Here is a 12,857-nt window from a genome sequence, read left to right on the forward strand (position 1 = left end):
TAAGTGTATGTGTCTTTAATAAATGGATGGTTGGCCTGTCATGTGACTAGACACATGACAGGAAGCAGGAAGTACAACTGTATAAGAGAGCAGCATGACAAACAAAGGACAGTCACCAAACTGTTGGATTGAGGAGTTGCTAATTTTAGAGCTCACCTTTCCATTCACCACCTGCAAACTTTGGATTACACTTTCTGTGGATTGTATATACACTGGTGGACACTCACATTGGACTTATCAACACACTGGGGTTCTTGGACTGTTTTTAGGGTATGGACAAATGAACTGTATTCTTTTAACAGAGTTTACCTGTTTTTAGGGTATGGACAAATGAACTGTATTCTTTTAACAGAGTTTACCTAGTTTTATCGTGTTGTTTTAAAGTCTTTTATGTGAACCTTGTAAATACACCAAATCTATTTAAACCAATTTTCTTTTATGTCTCATTCTTTTAACCACTAGTCATCTCTCACAGTTAAATCTGACCCCATTTTAGTCTTGTAACTCGGCTGATAAGGCCGATTGTTACACTTTTATGGGAGACCGCCTGGGAATACCAGGTGCTGTAAGCTTTTGCCTTTTCTTCACTATTTATATAATATGCTGGCTTTTACGGAGGCTGATCTTTAAATAGCCCACTTTTTGGAGCAGCCCTCGCTTATGGCCATACCGCGCTGAGAGCGCCCGATCTCGTCTGATCTCGGAAGCTACGCAGCGTCGGGCCTGGTTAGTACTTGGATGGGAGACCTCCTGGGAATACCAGGTGCTGTAAGCTTTTGCCTTTTCTTCACTATTTATATAATATGCTGGCTTTTACGGAGGCTGATCTTTAAATAGCCCACTTTTTGGAGCAGCCCTCGCTTATGGCCATACCGCGCTGAGAGCGCCCGATCTCGTCTGATCTCGGAAGCTAAGCAGCGTCGGGCCTGGTTAGTACTTGGATGGGAGACCGCCTGGGAATACTAGGTGCTGTAAGCTTTTGCCTTTTCTTCACTATTTATATAATATGCTGGCTTTTAGAAAGACTGTTTTACCGCTCTATTTATTACAATCATTTAAATGTATTATAGAGTTTTAAGTGTTTTACATGTTTTTTAGGCCATTTTATTACTCTTAACATTTTAAGTGTATGTGTCTTTAATAAATGGATGGTTGGCCTGTCATGTGACTAGACACATGACAGGAAGCAGGAAGTACAACTGTATAAGAGAGCAGCATGACAAACAAAGGACAGTCACCAAACTGTTGGATTGAGGAGTTGCTAATTTTAGAGCTCACCTTTCCATTCACCACCTGCAAACTTTGGATTACACTTTCTGTGGATTGTATATACACTGGTGGACACTCACATTGGACTTATCAACACACTGGGGTTCTTGGACTGTTTTTAGGGTATGGACAAATGAACTGTATTCTTTTAACAGAGTTTACCTAGTTTTATCGTGTTGTTTTAAAGTCTTTTATGTGAACCTTGTAAATACACCAAATCTATTTAAACCAATTTTCTTTTATGTCTCATTCTTTTAACCACTAGTCATCTCTCACAGTTAAATCTGACCCCATTTTAGTCTTGTAACTCGGCTGATAAGGCCGATTGTTACACTTTTATGGGAGACCGCCTGGGAATACCAGGTGCTGTAAGCTTTTGCCTTTTCTTCACTATTTATATAATATGCTGGCTTTTACGGAGGCTGATCTTTAAATAGCCCACTTTTTGGAGCAGCCCTCGCTTATGGCCATACCGCCACCTGAGAGCGCTAGAGAGCAACAGGAAGTGGTTGGCAGCAGTTGGGAGAGGAAGGCTCTCCTCCATTTTGTGTTTGATATTTTTTGTTTGTTTTGTGAGTGGTTTTACTTTAAGTTAGTTTTTTTGTGTTTTTTTCAGTTATAAAACCACCTAACAGCAGCATTTTTGCTGGCTGGAGGGTGGTTAAACCTTTTTTTTCTTAACTTATTTTTCTTTAAAAAAAACGGACGGATTAATGGATTACGAAACAGAACTGGCTGGAGAGAGACGGATGGCAAACGACACTGGACTGGCAGGAGGAACACGCACGGCAATGGACACTGGACTGGCTGGAGGAACATGCACGGCAAACGAGACTGGACTGGCAGGAGGAACACGCACGGCAAACGACATTGGACTGGATAAACGACCACGAGCTACAAATGGAAAAAAACAGGAAGTAAGAGAAAAGTTTGTTGAGCGACAATATTTAAAGGAAGCTACAGTGATTGTGAATGTGGAGAATGTGATTGGGGTGAGAGCGGAGGACATTATTAAAGCTGTAACGGAACAATGTGGACATGGCAAAATTTTAGCACTAAGACCAAGACAAGGGAAAGAATACGAACTGACAATGGAAAAAGAAGAAACGTGTGAAAAACTAATTGATGGACTAAGAATAAAAGGAGTGGACTGTGAAGTAAAAAATCTACAAAACAGGGATTATGTTGTTTCCTTCATGCACCTGCCTGTCTACCTGGATGACAAAGAAATTTTAGGAAAATTGGAGGGATGGGGAGTTGATCCCATTACCAAAATTAAAAGAAGACGCTACCCGGGCACCGACATTGAAGATGGAACAAGGTTCCTTAAGGTGAGGTTCCCCAAGCAAGTGGCATCGTTGCCATATAGCACACGGCTAGAAACAGCCGAAGGGCCGCAGTACTTCCGGGTGATGCACAGCCATCAGGTGAAGACCTGTAGGCTGTGCATGAGCCCGGATCACCTGCTAATAGAATGCCCAAATTTTGTGTGCTACAAATGTGAGGAGAGGGGACATTTTGCACGAGATTGCAATGCTGTCAGGTGCCCGGGGTGTCAGGAAGTTTTAAATAAATGTGAATGTTGGATGGAGGGAGAGGAAGGAGGAAGGGAAGAACAGGTGGGCAGACAGGTGCATGAAGGAAACAACGAGGAGGAAGGACTACAACAAAAAGAAACGGAAGGAGGACCGAGCTGCAGAGAGGAAGGAGAAAGAAGAGAAGACAACATTAATAATAATGAACAAACAGTGGAGCAGGACACTCAATGGACAGAGATGGAGATGTCGGACAGTTTTAATACTTTTCTGGGTGATGTGGAGAGAGATGGACAAGGAAGGTTGGATCAAGTTAAAGAAACGGACAATGAAGAGGGAATAAAGATGGACAAAATGGACAAAGACAGAGGAGGGAAAGGACAAATAAGAAGGAGAGCACTGAAGGTAAAACCAAATTTGGAAAGTGCAAGAAAAAAGATTATGACAGAGACTAACAGATTTGATGTGCTAAGGGTCCTGGAGGGAGAAAATGATGAATAATGATTTTTATGTATTTTTTTTTATTTACTTTTAATGGTTTTAAGTTGTGTTGCTTTTAATGCAAGGGGTCTGATGGACATGAGGAAGTTTGAAAAAGTAAAAGAAAAATGTAAAAGGGAAGACATTGTTGCATTACAAGAAACAAACTGGAGAGAAAATGTGATGAATGATTATAAAAAGAGATGGGATGGAGGTATTTTATATAATAATGGAGATGGGCGGGCTGGGAGAGGTGTGGCTTTTTTAATGAAGGACGATGTTTTTAAAGTGAGTAAAAGTGTGTATAAGGACAAGATGGGGAAATGTTTGGTAGTTGAGACAAAATATGAAGGAAGAGATTTGATTTTAGTAAATGTACATGCACCAGTGGAAGATAAGGAAAAGAAAGAGTTTTTTAATGTTTTAAGAAACATTGTAAAGAAGTATAAAGAAATAATTATGATGGGGGATTTTAACACAGTTTTTAGTAAACAGGATATGGCTGAAGGAATGGTTTTTAAAACAGATACAGGAAGAAAAGAATTAAAAGCATTAATGGATGAAAATAATATGATAGATGTGTGGAGAGAAAGAAATGAAAAGAAAAAAGAATTTTCGAGAAGACAAATAGTAGGGCAGTTTGTATGCCAAACTAGAATTGACTATGTTTTATGTACAAGAAATGTGGAGAATTTTATAGAAAATATTAAGTACAAAGAAACAAGTTTTAGCGATCATAAGATTTTATCTTTTAAGTTGGACTGGAGTCAAATGCAAAGAGGTCCGGGAGTATGGATTTTAAATACACAGATTTTAAAGAATGAAGATTATGTTTTAAAAGTGAAAGAAATTATAGAAAAAGAAAAGGAAAATGGAATGTATGAAGAGGATAAGAGAATATGGTGGGAGAGTGTAAAGTTTTTAATCAAAAAATTCTCAATCAGGTATTGTAGTGTTATTCAGAAATGCAAAAGATCCAAAGAAAGAGGAATAAAGGAAAGTTTGGAAATGGAACTGAATAAAGAATTTCAAGACATACAAAAGATAAAGGAAATGGAGGGGAAACTGAAAGAAATAGAAGAAAAGGAATATGAGGGGGCGAGGTTAAGAAGCAAAGCAAAATATGTGGTGGAGGGAGAAAAATGTACAAAGTTCTTTTTTGATCTGGAAAAAAAGAGAGGGAAAGCTGAAACGATAAAAGAAATAAGAGGGGAAAATGGGGAAATTGTAGAAGGGAATGAAAAGATTTTAAAAGAAATAAAGAATTTTTATGAGGATCTGTTTAGTGCAAGGGGGGTGGAAGAGGAGGAAAAAAAGGAACTGTTGAATCAGATAAAAGCAAAAGTAAGTGAGGAACATAAAAAAGAATGTGACCAAGAAATCAGGGAAGACGAGATTGAAAGAGCAATAAATCAACTGAATAAAAAGAAAAGTCCAGGAATAGATGGTTTGGGAACTGAATTTTATGTTTGTTTTAAAGAAGTTTTAACAAAGATTTTAAATGAGGTTTTTAAAGAAATTTTTGAAAAGGAAGAGATTAATGAAAGAACAAGGATGGGGTTAATGAAATTGATATATAAAAGGAAAGGAGAAAAAGTAGATCTAAAAAACTACAGACCAATCACGATGTTGAATACAGATCTTAAGATTTTAGCGAAGGTTTTAGCAAACAGATTAAAGGAAGTAATGCCAAGTATAATTAAAACAAACCAAGCATATGGAGTCAAAGGAAGAGATATAGCCGACATAACAATGAGTATAAGGGACACGATATGGTACATGAAAGAAAAAAATGAAGAAGGATATATAATTAGTTTGGATTTTGAAAAAGCTTTTGATAGGGTTGAGCACGGGTATTTATTTGAGGTTTTAAGGAGTTTTGGGTTCGGGGAAAATTTTATTAAATGGATTGAGATTTTATATAAGGGTGCACTAACAAAGATAAAATGTAATGGGTTTTTAACAGAGTGTTTTAAAATAACAAGGTCAATAAGACAGGGTTGTCCACTCTCAGCATTATTGTACTCACTTGTTTCTGAACCCTTGGGACTGGCTATAAAACAGAATGAAAGAATAATAGGGATAGAAATTGAGGGAAATAAGGCTGAGGGGAAAGTTTTTCAATATGCTGATGACACAACAATAATTGTAAAGGGAAAAGAGAGTGTTAAAGAAGTTATGAAGTTGGTAAAAGAATATTGTAGTGGGTCTGGAAGTAAAGTAAATGAGGAGAAAACGGTATATATGAGATTTGGTAAAGCTATGGTTTTAATGGATTGTTTTAATTTTAAGGAAGTGGAAGAAATGAGGATTTTAGGAGTTGTAATGGGAAAGAATGAGAGGAAAGTAAGAGATGAAATGTGGGAGCAACTAGTAACAGATATAGAGAGAAGATTAAATTTTTGGAAATTGAGAACTTTAAACTTGAAGGGGAAGGTTTTAATATTGAATGTTTTAATGGTTTCTAAACTTTGGTATGTTTTATATGTTTCTGAAATACCTTTATGGACAGAACGGAGGTTGAAGAAATGTTTTCTTGACTTTTTATGGGAGGGGAAACCAGCAAGGATTGCACATAATACGATTTTAGGGGCGATAGAGAAGGGGGGCTTAGGTTTAATGGATGTGGAACAGCGAAAAAATGCGTTGAGAGTAAAAATTGTTAAGAAATACCTGCAACAAGATAACAAAACTGAGTGGAAAAAAACAATGAAATACTTTTTAAACAAATGTGGGGATTTTAAAATGGGGGACGGAATATTATGGATGAAAACAAAAATTTGGATGACGGAAGGATTACCCGAATTTTATAGAGAAATTTTTAGTGCCTGGGGGAATTTTTTAACGAAAATCGAGTACAATCCGCATGGAAGAGAAAACATTTTAAATCAACCTCTGTTCTTAAATAACAACATTTTAAAACAAGAGAAAGCAATATTTTTTAAAAAATGGATGGATGTGGGGATAACAAGAGTGAGAGATGTTTTGTATGAATTTAAAGAGGGTTTTTTACCAATACAATATATTGTGGATGCGATGGAGGAAGCAAAAGAAGAATACAGTAAACAAGAAATAACAAATAAATATGAAATTATTAAAAATGCAATACCCAAAGAGTGGATTAAAAGAATAGAGAGTATGGAAGGAGAGCAAACAGAGGGAAATATTTTTGTGAAACTGGGGGGAAAAATGTATGATTTTAAAGAATGTACTGTAAAAATGTTTTATTGTGTTTTTAGAGATGGTGTTTTTAAAGAGCCGATTGTAAATAAGTACTGGGTGGAAAAATTCAAGGATCTAAAAGAAGAATGTATATGGAGAAACATGAGGGGGAGGTGTGTTGAAACAAAGTTAGGATGTTTGGAATATTTTATAAGGCATAAAGCGGTTTTTACTGAGTCTGTTTTAAACAAGGTGGGAATGGAACAAAATCCAATGTGTAAAGTGTGTCATGAAAAAGAAGAGGGGATTTTACATTTGTTTTTTATATTGTAAAGAATTGGAGGATTTTCTAAGGAAATGTAAATGTTTAATTAAAGATGTGAGCGAAGGTTGGGATGAAAGTGTAATGGAATGGAAAAGAGTAGTGATGTTTGGTTGGGAAAAGAAGGGTCAACACAAAAAGTTTATAAATCTGTGTATAATGTTAATGAAAAGCGCAATTTGGGAAAGAAGAATTGTGGCCAAAAAAGAAAAAATGGTGTTAGAGGTTTGGACTGTTTTTAAAAGGAAAATAGAAGTATATGTAGAACAATTATATGTGTATTTTAAAAGTGAAAATATGCTGAAAGCTTTTTATGATGTTTTTACACCAACAGTTTGTAATGTTTTAGAGAATTTCATGTGCAAATTGCCAGGAAGAGAAAGAGCTTTCTAAATCTTAAGTATAAAAGGCATGATTTTAAACAAAAAATACGAGATGAGTAGATTATATTTTATCTTATTTTTAATTTTTTTTTTTCTTTTCTTTCGTCTTTGTGTGGACAACTATATTGTATTGTTGATGTTTCTATTGGTTGAAAATTCATCTTATTGTTAATGTGTTCCTTTTGCTTTGTTGATGATAATGTGATGTATTTTTTCATGTTTATTTATTTTATGTCGTGAGACTTCTAATGTGAAGCACACATTGGAAAATTTGTATTATGAAATTTCTTTAATAAAAAAAAAAAAAAAAAAAAAAAAAAAGAGCGCCCGATCTCGTCTGATCTTTAAATAGCCCACTTTTTGGAGCAGCCCTCGCTTATGGCCATACCGCGCTGAGAGCGCCCGATCTCGTCTGATCTCGGAAGCTAAGCAACGTAGGGCCTGGTTAGTACTTGGATGGGAGACCGCCTGGGAATACCAGGTGCTGTAAGCTTTTGCCTTTTCTTCACTATTTATATAATATGCTGGCTTTTAGAAAGACGTGTTTTACCGCTCTATTTATTACAATCATTTAAATGTATTATAGAGTTTTAAGTGTTTTACATGTTTTTTAGGCCATTTTATTACTCTTAACATTTTAAGTGTATGTGTCTTTAATAAATGGATGGTTGGCCTGTCATGTGACTAGACACATGACAGGAAGCAGGAAGTACAACTGTATAAGAGAGCAGCATGACAAACAAAGGACAGTCACCAAACTGTTGGATTGAGGAGTTGCTAATTTTAGAGCTCACCTTTCCATTCACCACCTGCAAACTTTGGATTACACTTTCTGTGGATTGTATATACACTGGTGGACACTCACATTGGACTTATCAACACACTGGGGTTCTTGGACTGTTTTTAGGGTATGGACAAATGAACTGTATTCTTTTAACAGAGTTTACCTGTTTTTAGGGTATGGACAAATGAACTGTATTCTTTTAACAGAGTTTACCTAGTTTTATCGTGTTGTTTTAAAGTCTTTTATGTGAACCTTGTAAATACACCAAATCTATTTAAACCAATTTTCTTTTATGTCTCATTCTTTTAACCACTAGTCATCTCTCACAGTTAAATCTGACCCCATTTTAGTCTTGTAACTCGGCTGATAAGGCCGATTGTTACACTTTTATGGGAGACCGCCTGGGAATACCAGGTGCTGTAAGCTTTTGCCTTTTCTTCACTATTTATATAATATGCTGGCTTTTACGGAGGCTGATCTTTAAATAGCCCACTTTTTGGAGCAGCCCTCGCTTATGGCCATACCGCGCTGAGAGCGCCCGATCTCGTCTGATCTCGGAAGCTACGCAGCGTCGGGCCTGGTTAGTACTTGGATGGGAGACCTCCTGGGAATACCAGGTGCTGTAAGCTTTTGCCTTTTCTTCACTATTTATATAATATGCTGGCTTTTACGGAGGCTGATCTTTAAATAGCCCACTTTTTGGAGCAGCCCTCGCTTATGGCCATACCGCGCTGAGAGCGCCCGATCTCGTCTGATCTCGGAAGCTAAGCAGCGTCGGGCCTGGTTAGTACTTGGATGGGAGACCGCCTGGGAATACCAGGTGCTGTAAGCTTTTGCCTTTTCTTCACTATTTATATAATATGCTGGCTTTTAGAAAGACGTGTTTTACCGCTCTATTTATTACAATCATTTAAATGTATTATAGAGTTTTAAGTGTTTTACATGTTTTTAGGCCATTTTATTACTCTTAACATTTTAAGTGTATGTGTCTTTAATAAATGGATGGTTGGCCTGTCATGTGACTAGACACATGACAGGAAGCAGGAAGTACAACTGTATAAGAGAGCAGCATGACAAACAAAGGACAGTCACCAAACTGTTGGATTGAGGAGTTGCTAATTTTAGAGCTCACCTTTCCATTCACCACCTGCAAACTTTGGATTACACTTTCTGTGGATTGTATATACACTGGTGGACACTCACATTGGACTTATCAACACACTGGGGTTCTTGGACTGTTTTTAGGGTATGGACAAATGAACTGTATTCTTTTAACAGAGTTTACCTGTTTTTAGGGTATGGACAAATGAACTGTATTCTTTTGACAGAGTTTACCTAGTTTTATCGTGTTGTTTTAAAGTCTTTTATGTGAACCTTGTAAATACACCAAATCTATTTAAACCAATTTTCTTTTATGTCTCATTCTTTTAACCACTAGTCATCTCTCACAGTTAAATCTGACCCCATTTTAGTCTTGTAACTCGGCTGATAAGGCCGATTGTTACACTTTTATGGGAGACCGCCTGGGAATACCAGGTGCTGTAAGCTTTTGCCTTTTCTTCACTATTTATATAATATGCTGGCTTTTACGGAGGCTGATCTTTAAATAGCCCACTTTTTGGAGCAGCCCTCGCTTATGGCCATACCGCGCTGAGAGCGCCCGATCTCGTCTGATCTCGGAAGCTACGCAGTGTCGGGCCTGGTTAGTACTTGGATGGGAGACCTCCTGGGAATACCAGGTGCTGTAAGCTTTTGCCTTTTCTTCACTATTTATATAATATGCTGGCTTTTACGGAGGCTGATCTTTAAATAGCCCACTTTTTGGAGCAGCCCTCGCTTATGGCCATACCGCGCTGAGAGCGCCCGATCTCGTCTGATCTCGGAAGCTAAGCAGCGTCGGGCCTGGTTAGTACTTGGATGGGAGATCGCCTGTGAATACCAGGTGCTGTAAGCTTTTGCCTTTTCTTCACTATTTATATAATATGCTGGCTTTTACGGAGGCTGATCTTTAAATAGCCCACTTTTTGGAGCAGCCCTCGCTTATGGCCATACCGCGCTGAGAGCGCCCGATCTCGTCTGATCTCGGAAGCTAAGCAGCGTCGGGCCTGGTTAGTACTTGGGTGGGAGACCGCCTGGGAATACCAGGTGCTGTAAGCTTTTGCCTTTTCTTCACTATTTATATAATATGCTGGCTTTTAGAAAGACGTGTTTTACCGCTCTATTTATTACAATCATTTAAATGTATTATAGAGTTTTAAGTGTTTTACATGTTTTTTAGGCCATTTTATTACTCTTAACATTTTAAGTGTATGTGTCTTTAATAAATGGATGGTTGGCCTGTCATGTGACTAGACACATGACAGGAAGCAGGAAGTACAACTGTATAAGAGAGCAGCATGACAAACAAAGGACAGTCACCAAACTGTTGGATTGAGGAGTTGCTAATTTTAGAGCTCACCTTTCCATTCACCACCTGCAAACTTTGGATTACACTTTCTGTGGATTGTATATACACTGGTGGACACTCACATTGGACTTATCAACACACTGGGGTTCTTGGACTGTTTTTAGGGTATGGACAAATGAACTGTATTCTTTTAACAGAGTTTACCTGTTTTTAGGGTATGGACAAATGAACTGTATTCTTTTAACAGAGTTTACCTAGTTTCATCGTGTTGTTTTAAAGTCTTTTATGTGAACCTTGTAAATACACCAAATCTATTTAAACCAATTTTCTTTTATGTCTCATTCTTTTAACCACTAGTCATCTCTCACAGTTAAATCTGACCCCATTTTAGTCTTGTAACTCGGCTGATAAGGCCGATTGTTACACTTTTATGGGAGACCGCCTGGGAATACCAGGTGCTGTAAGCTTTTGCCTTTTCTTCACTATTTATATAATATGCTGGCTTTTACGGAGGCTGATCTTTAAATAGCCCACTTTTTGGAGCAGCCCTCGCTTATGGCCATACCGCGCTGAGAGCGCCCGATCTCGTCTGATCTCGGAAGCTACGCAGCGTCGGGCCTGGTTAGTACTTGGATGGGAGACCTCCTGGGAATACCAGGTGCTGTAAGCTTTTGCCTTTTCTTCACTATTCATATAATATGCTGGCTTTTAGAAAGACGTGTTTTACCGCTCTATTTATTACAATCATTTAAATGTATTATAGAGTTTTAAGTGTTTTACATGTTTTTTAGGCCATTTTATTACTCTTAACATTTTAAGTGTATGTGTCTTTAATAAATGGATGGTTGGCCTGTCATGTGACTAGACACATGACAGGAAGCAGGAAGTACAACTGTATAAGAGAGCAGCATGACAAACAAAGGACAGTCACCAAACTGTTGGATTGAGGAGTTGCTAATTTTAGAGCTCACCTTTCCATTCACCACCTGCAAACTTTGGATTACACTTTCTGTGGATTGTATATACACTGGTGGACACTCACATTGGACTTATCAACACACTGGGGTTCTTGGACTGTTTTTAGGGTATGGACAAATGAACTGTATTCTTTTAACAGAGTTTACCTAGTTTTATCGTGTTGTTTTAAAGTCTTTTATGTGAACCTTGTAAATACACCAAATCTATTTAAACCAATTTTCTTTTATGTCTCATTCTTTTAACCACTAGTCATCTCTCACAGTTAAATCTGACCCCATTTTAGTCTTGTAACTCGGCTGATAAGGCCGATTGTTACACTTTTATGGGAGACCGCCTGGGAATACCAGGTGCTGTAAGATTTTGCCTTTTCTTCACTATTTATATAATATGCTGGCTTTTACGGAGGCTGATCTTTAAATAGCCCACTTTTTGGAGCAGCCCTCGCTTATGGCCATACCGCGCTGAGAGCGCCCGATCTCGTCTGATCTCGGAAGCTACGCAGCGTCGGGCCTGGTTAGTACTTGGATGGGAGACCGCCTGGGAATACCAGGTGCTGTAAGCTTTTGCCTTTTCTTCACTATTTATATAATATGCTTGCTTTTACGGAGGCTGATCTTTAAATAGCCCACTTTTTGGAGCAGCTCTCGCTTATGGCCATACCGCGCTGAGAGCGCCCGATCTCATCTGATCTCGGAAGCTAAGCAGCGTCGGGCCTGGTTAGTACTTGGATGGGAGACCGCCTGGGAATACCAGGTGCTGTAAGCTTTTGCCTTTTCTTCACTATTTATATAATATGCTGGCTTTTAGAAAGACGTGTTTTACCGCTCTATTTATTACAATCATTTAAATGTATTATAGAGTTTTAAGTGTTTTACATGTTTTTTAGGCCATTTTATTACTCTTAACATTTTAAGTGTATGTGTCTTTAATAAATGGATGGTTGGCCTGTCATGTGACTAGACACATGACAGGAAGCAGGAAGTACAACTGTATAAGAGAGCAGCATGACAAACAAAGGACAGTCACCAAACTGTTGGATTGAGGAGTTGCTAATTTTAGAGCTCACCTTTCCATTCACCACCTGCAAACTTTGGATTACACTTTCTGTGGATTGTATATACACTGGTGGACACTCACATTGGACTTATCAACACACTGGGGTTCTTGGACTGTTTTTAGGGTATGGACAAATGAACTGTATTCTTTTAACAGAGTTTACCTGTTTTTAGGGTATGGACAAATGAACTGTATTCTTTTAACAGAGTTTACCTAGTTTTATCGTGTTGTTTTAAAGTCTTTTATGTGAACCTTGTAAATACACCAAATCTATTTAAACCAATTTTCTTTTATGTCTCATTCTTTTAACCACTAGTCATCTCTCACAGTTAAATCTGACCCCATTTTAGTCTTGTAACTCGGCTGATAAGGCCGATTGTTACACTTTTATGGGAGACCGCCTGGGAATACCAGGTGCTGTAAGCTTTTGCCTTTTCTTCACTATTTATATAATATGCTGGCTTTTACGGAGGCTGATCTT

The 12,857-nt window shown here is 37.9% G+C and overlaps 11 non-coding genes across 11 annotated transcripts; all 11 read left to right on the forward strand.

Moving 5' to 3' along the window:
- The first annotated feature begins 656 nt into the window (after positions 1-656).
- LOC141317444 (5S ribosomal RNA) lies at positions 657-775 on the forward strand. Its single transcript, XR_012351824.1, has one exon. It is a non-coding gene; the product is annotated as a 5S ribosomal RNA (ribosomal RNA).
- An 84-nt stretch (positions 776-859) lies between these two features.
- On the forward strand, positions 860-978 carry LOC141311797 (5S ribosomal RNA). The gene has a single exon (XR_012349173.1). It is a non-coding gene; the product is annotated as a 5S ribosomal RNA (ribosomal RNA).
- Positions 979-7,525: 6,547 nt separating this feature from the next.
- LOC141311730 (5S ribosomal RNA) lies at positions 7,526-7,644 on the forward strand. The gene has a single exon (XR_012349167.1). It is a non-coding gene; the product is annotated as a 5S ribosomal RNA (ribosomal RNA).
- Positions 7,645-8,445: 801 nt separating this feature from the next.
- Positions 8,446-8,564, forward strand: LOC141317446 (5S ribosomal RNA). The gene has a single exon (XR_012351826.1). It is a non-coding gene; the product is annotated as a 5S ribosomal RNA (ribosomal RNA).
- Positions 8,565-8,648: 84 nt separating this feature from the next.
- On the forward strand, positions 8,649-8,767 carry LOC141292606 (5S ribosomal RNA). Its single transcript, XR_012340545.1, has one exon. It is a non-coding gene; the product is annotated as a 5S ribosomal RNA (ribosomal RNA).
- An 800-nt stretch (positions 8,768-9,567) lies between these two features.
- On the forward strand, positions 9,568-9,686 carry LOC141318342 (5S ribosomal RNA). Its single transcript, XR_012352663.1, has one exon. It is a non-coding gene; the product is annotated as a 5S ribosomal RNA (ribosomal RNA).
- An 84-nt stretch (positions 9,687-9,770) lies between these two features.
- On the forward strand, positions 9,771-9,889 carry LOC141317846 (5S ribosomal RNA). Its single transcript, XR_012352200.1, has one exon. It is a non-coding gene; the product is annotated as a 5S ribosomal RNA (ribosomal RNA).
- An 84-nt stretch (positions 9,890-9,973) lies between these two features.
- On the forward strand, positions 9,974-10,092 carry LOC141294314 (5S ribosomal RNA). Its single transcript, XR_012340924.1, has one exon. It is a non-coding gene; the product is annotated as a 5S ribosomal RNA (ribosomal RNA).
- Positions 10,093-10,893: 801 nt separating this feature from the next.
- Positions 10,894-11,012, forward strand: LOC141317447 (5S ribosomal RNA). Its single transcript, XR_012351827.1, has one exon. It is a non-coding gene; the product is annotated as a 5S ribosomal RNA (ribosomal RNA).
- A 751-nt stretch (positions 11,013-11,763) lies between these two features.
- Positions 11,764-11,882, forward strand: LOC141317757 (5S ribosomal RNA). Its single transcript, XR_012352116.1, has one exon. It is a non-coding gene; the product is annotated as a 5S ribosomal RNA (ribosomal RNA).
- An 84-nt stretch (positions 11,883-11,966) lies between these two features.
- Positions 11,967-12,085, forward strand: LOC141289861 (5S ribosomal RNA). The gene has a single exon (XR_012340003.1). It is a non-coding gene; the product is annotated as a 5S ribosomal RNA (ribosomal RNA).
- Positions 12,086-12,857: the final 772 nt, after the last annotated feature.

This window comes from Garra rufa, chromosome 1 (genome assembly GCF_049309525.1).
Source record: "Garra rufa chromosome 1, GarRuf1.0, whole genome shotgun sequence".
Taxonomy (NCBI): Eukaryota; Metazoa; Chordata; class Actinopteri; order Cypriniformes; family Cyprinidae; genus Garra; species Garra rufa.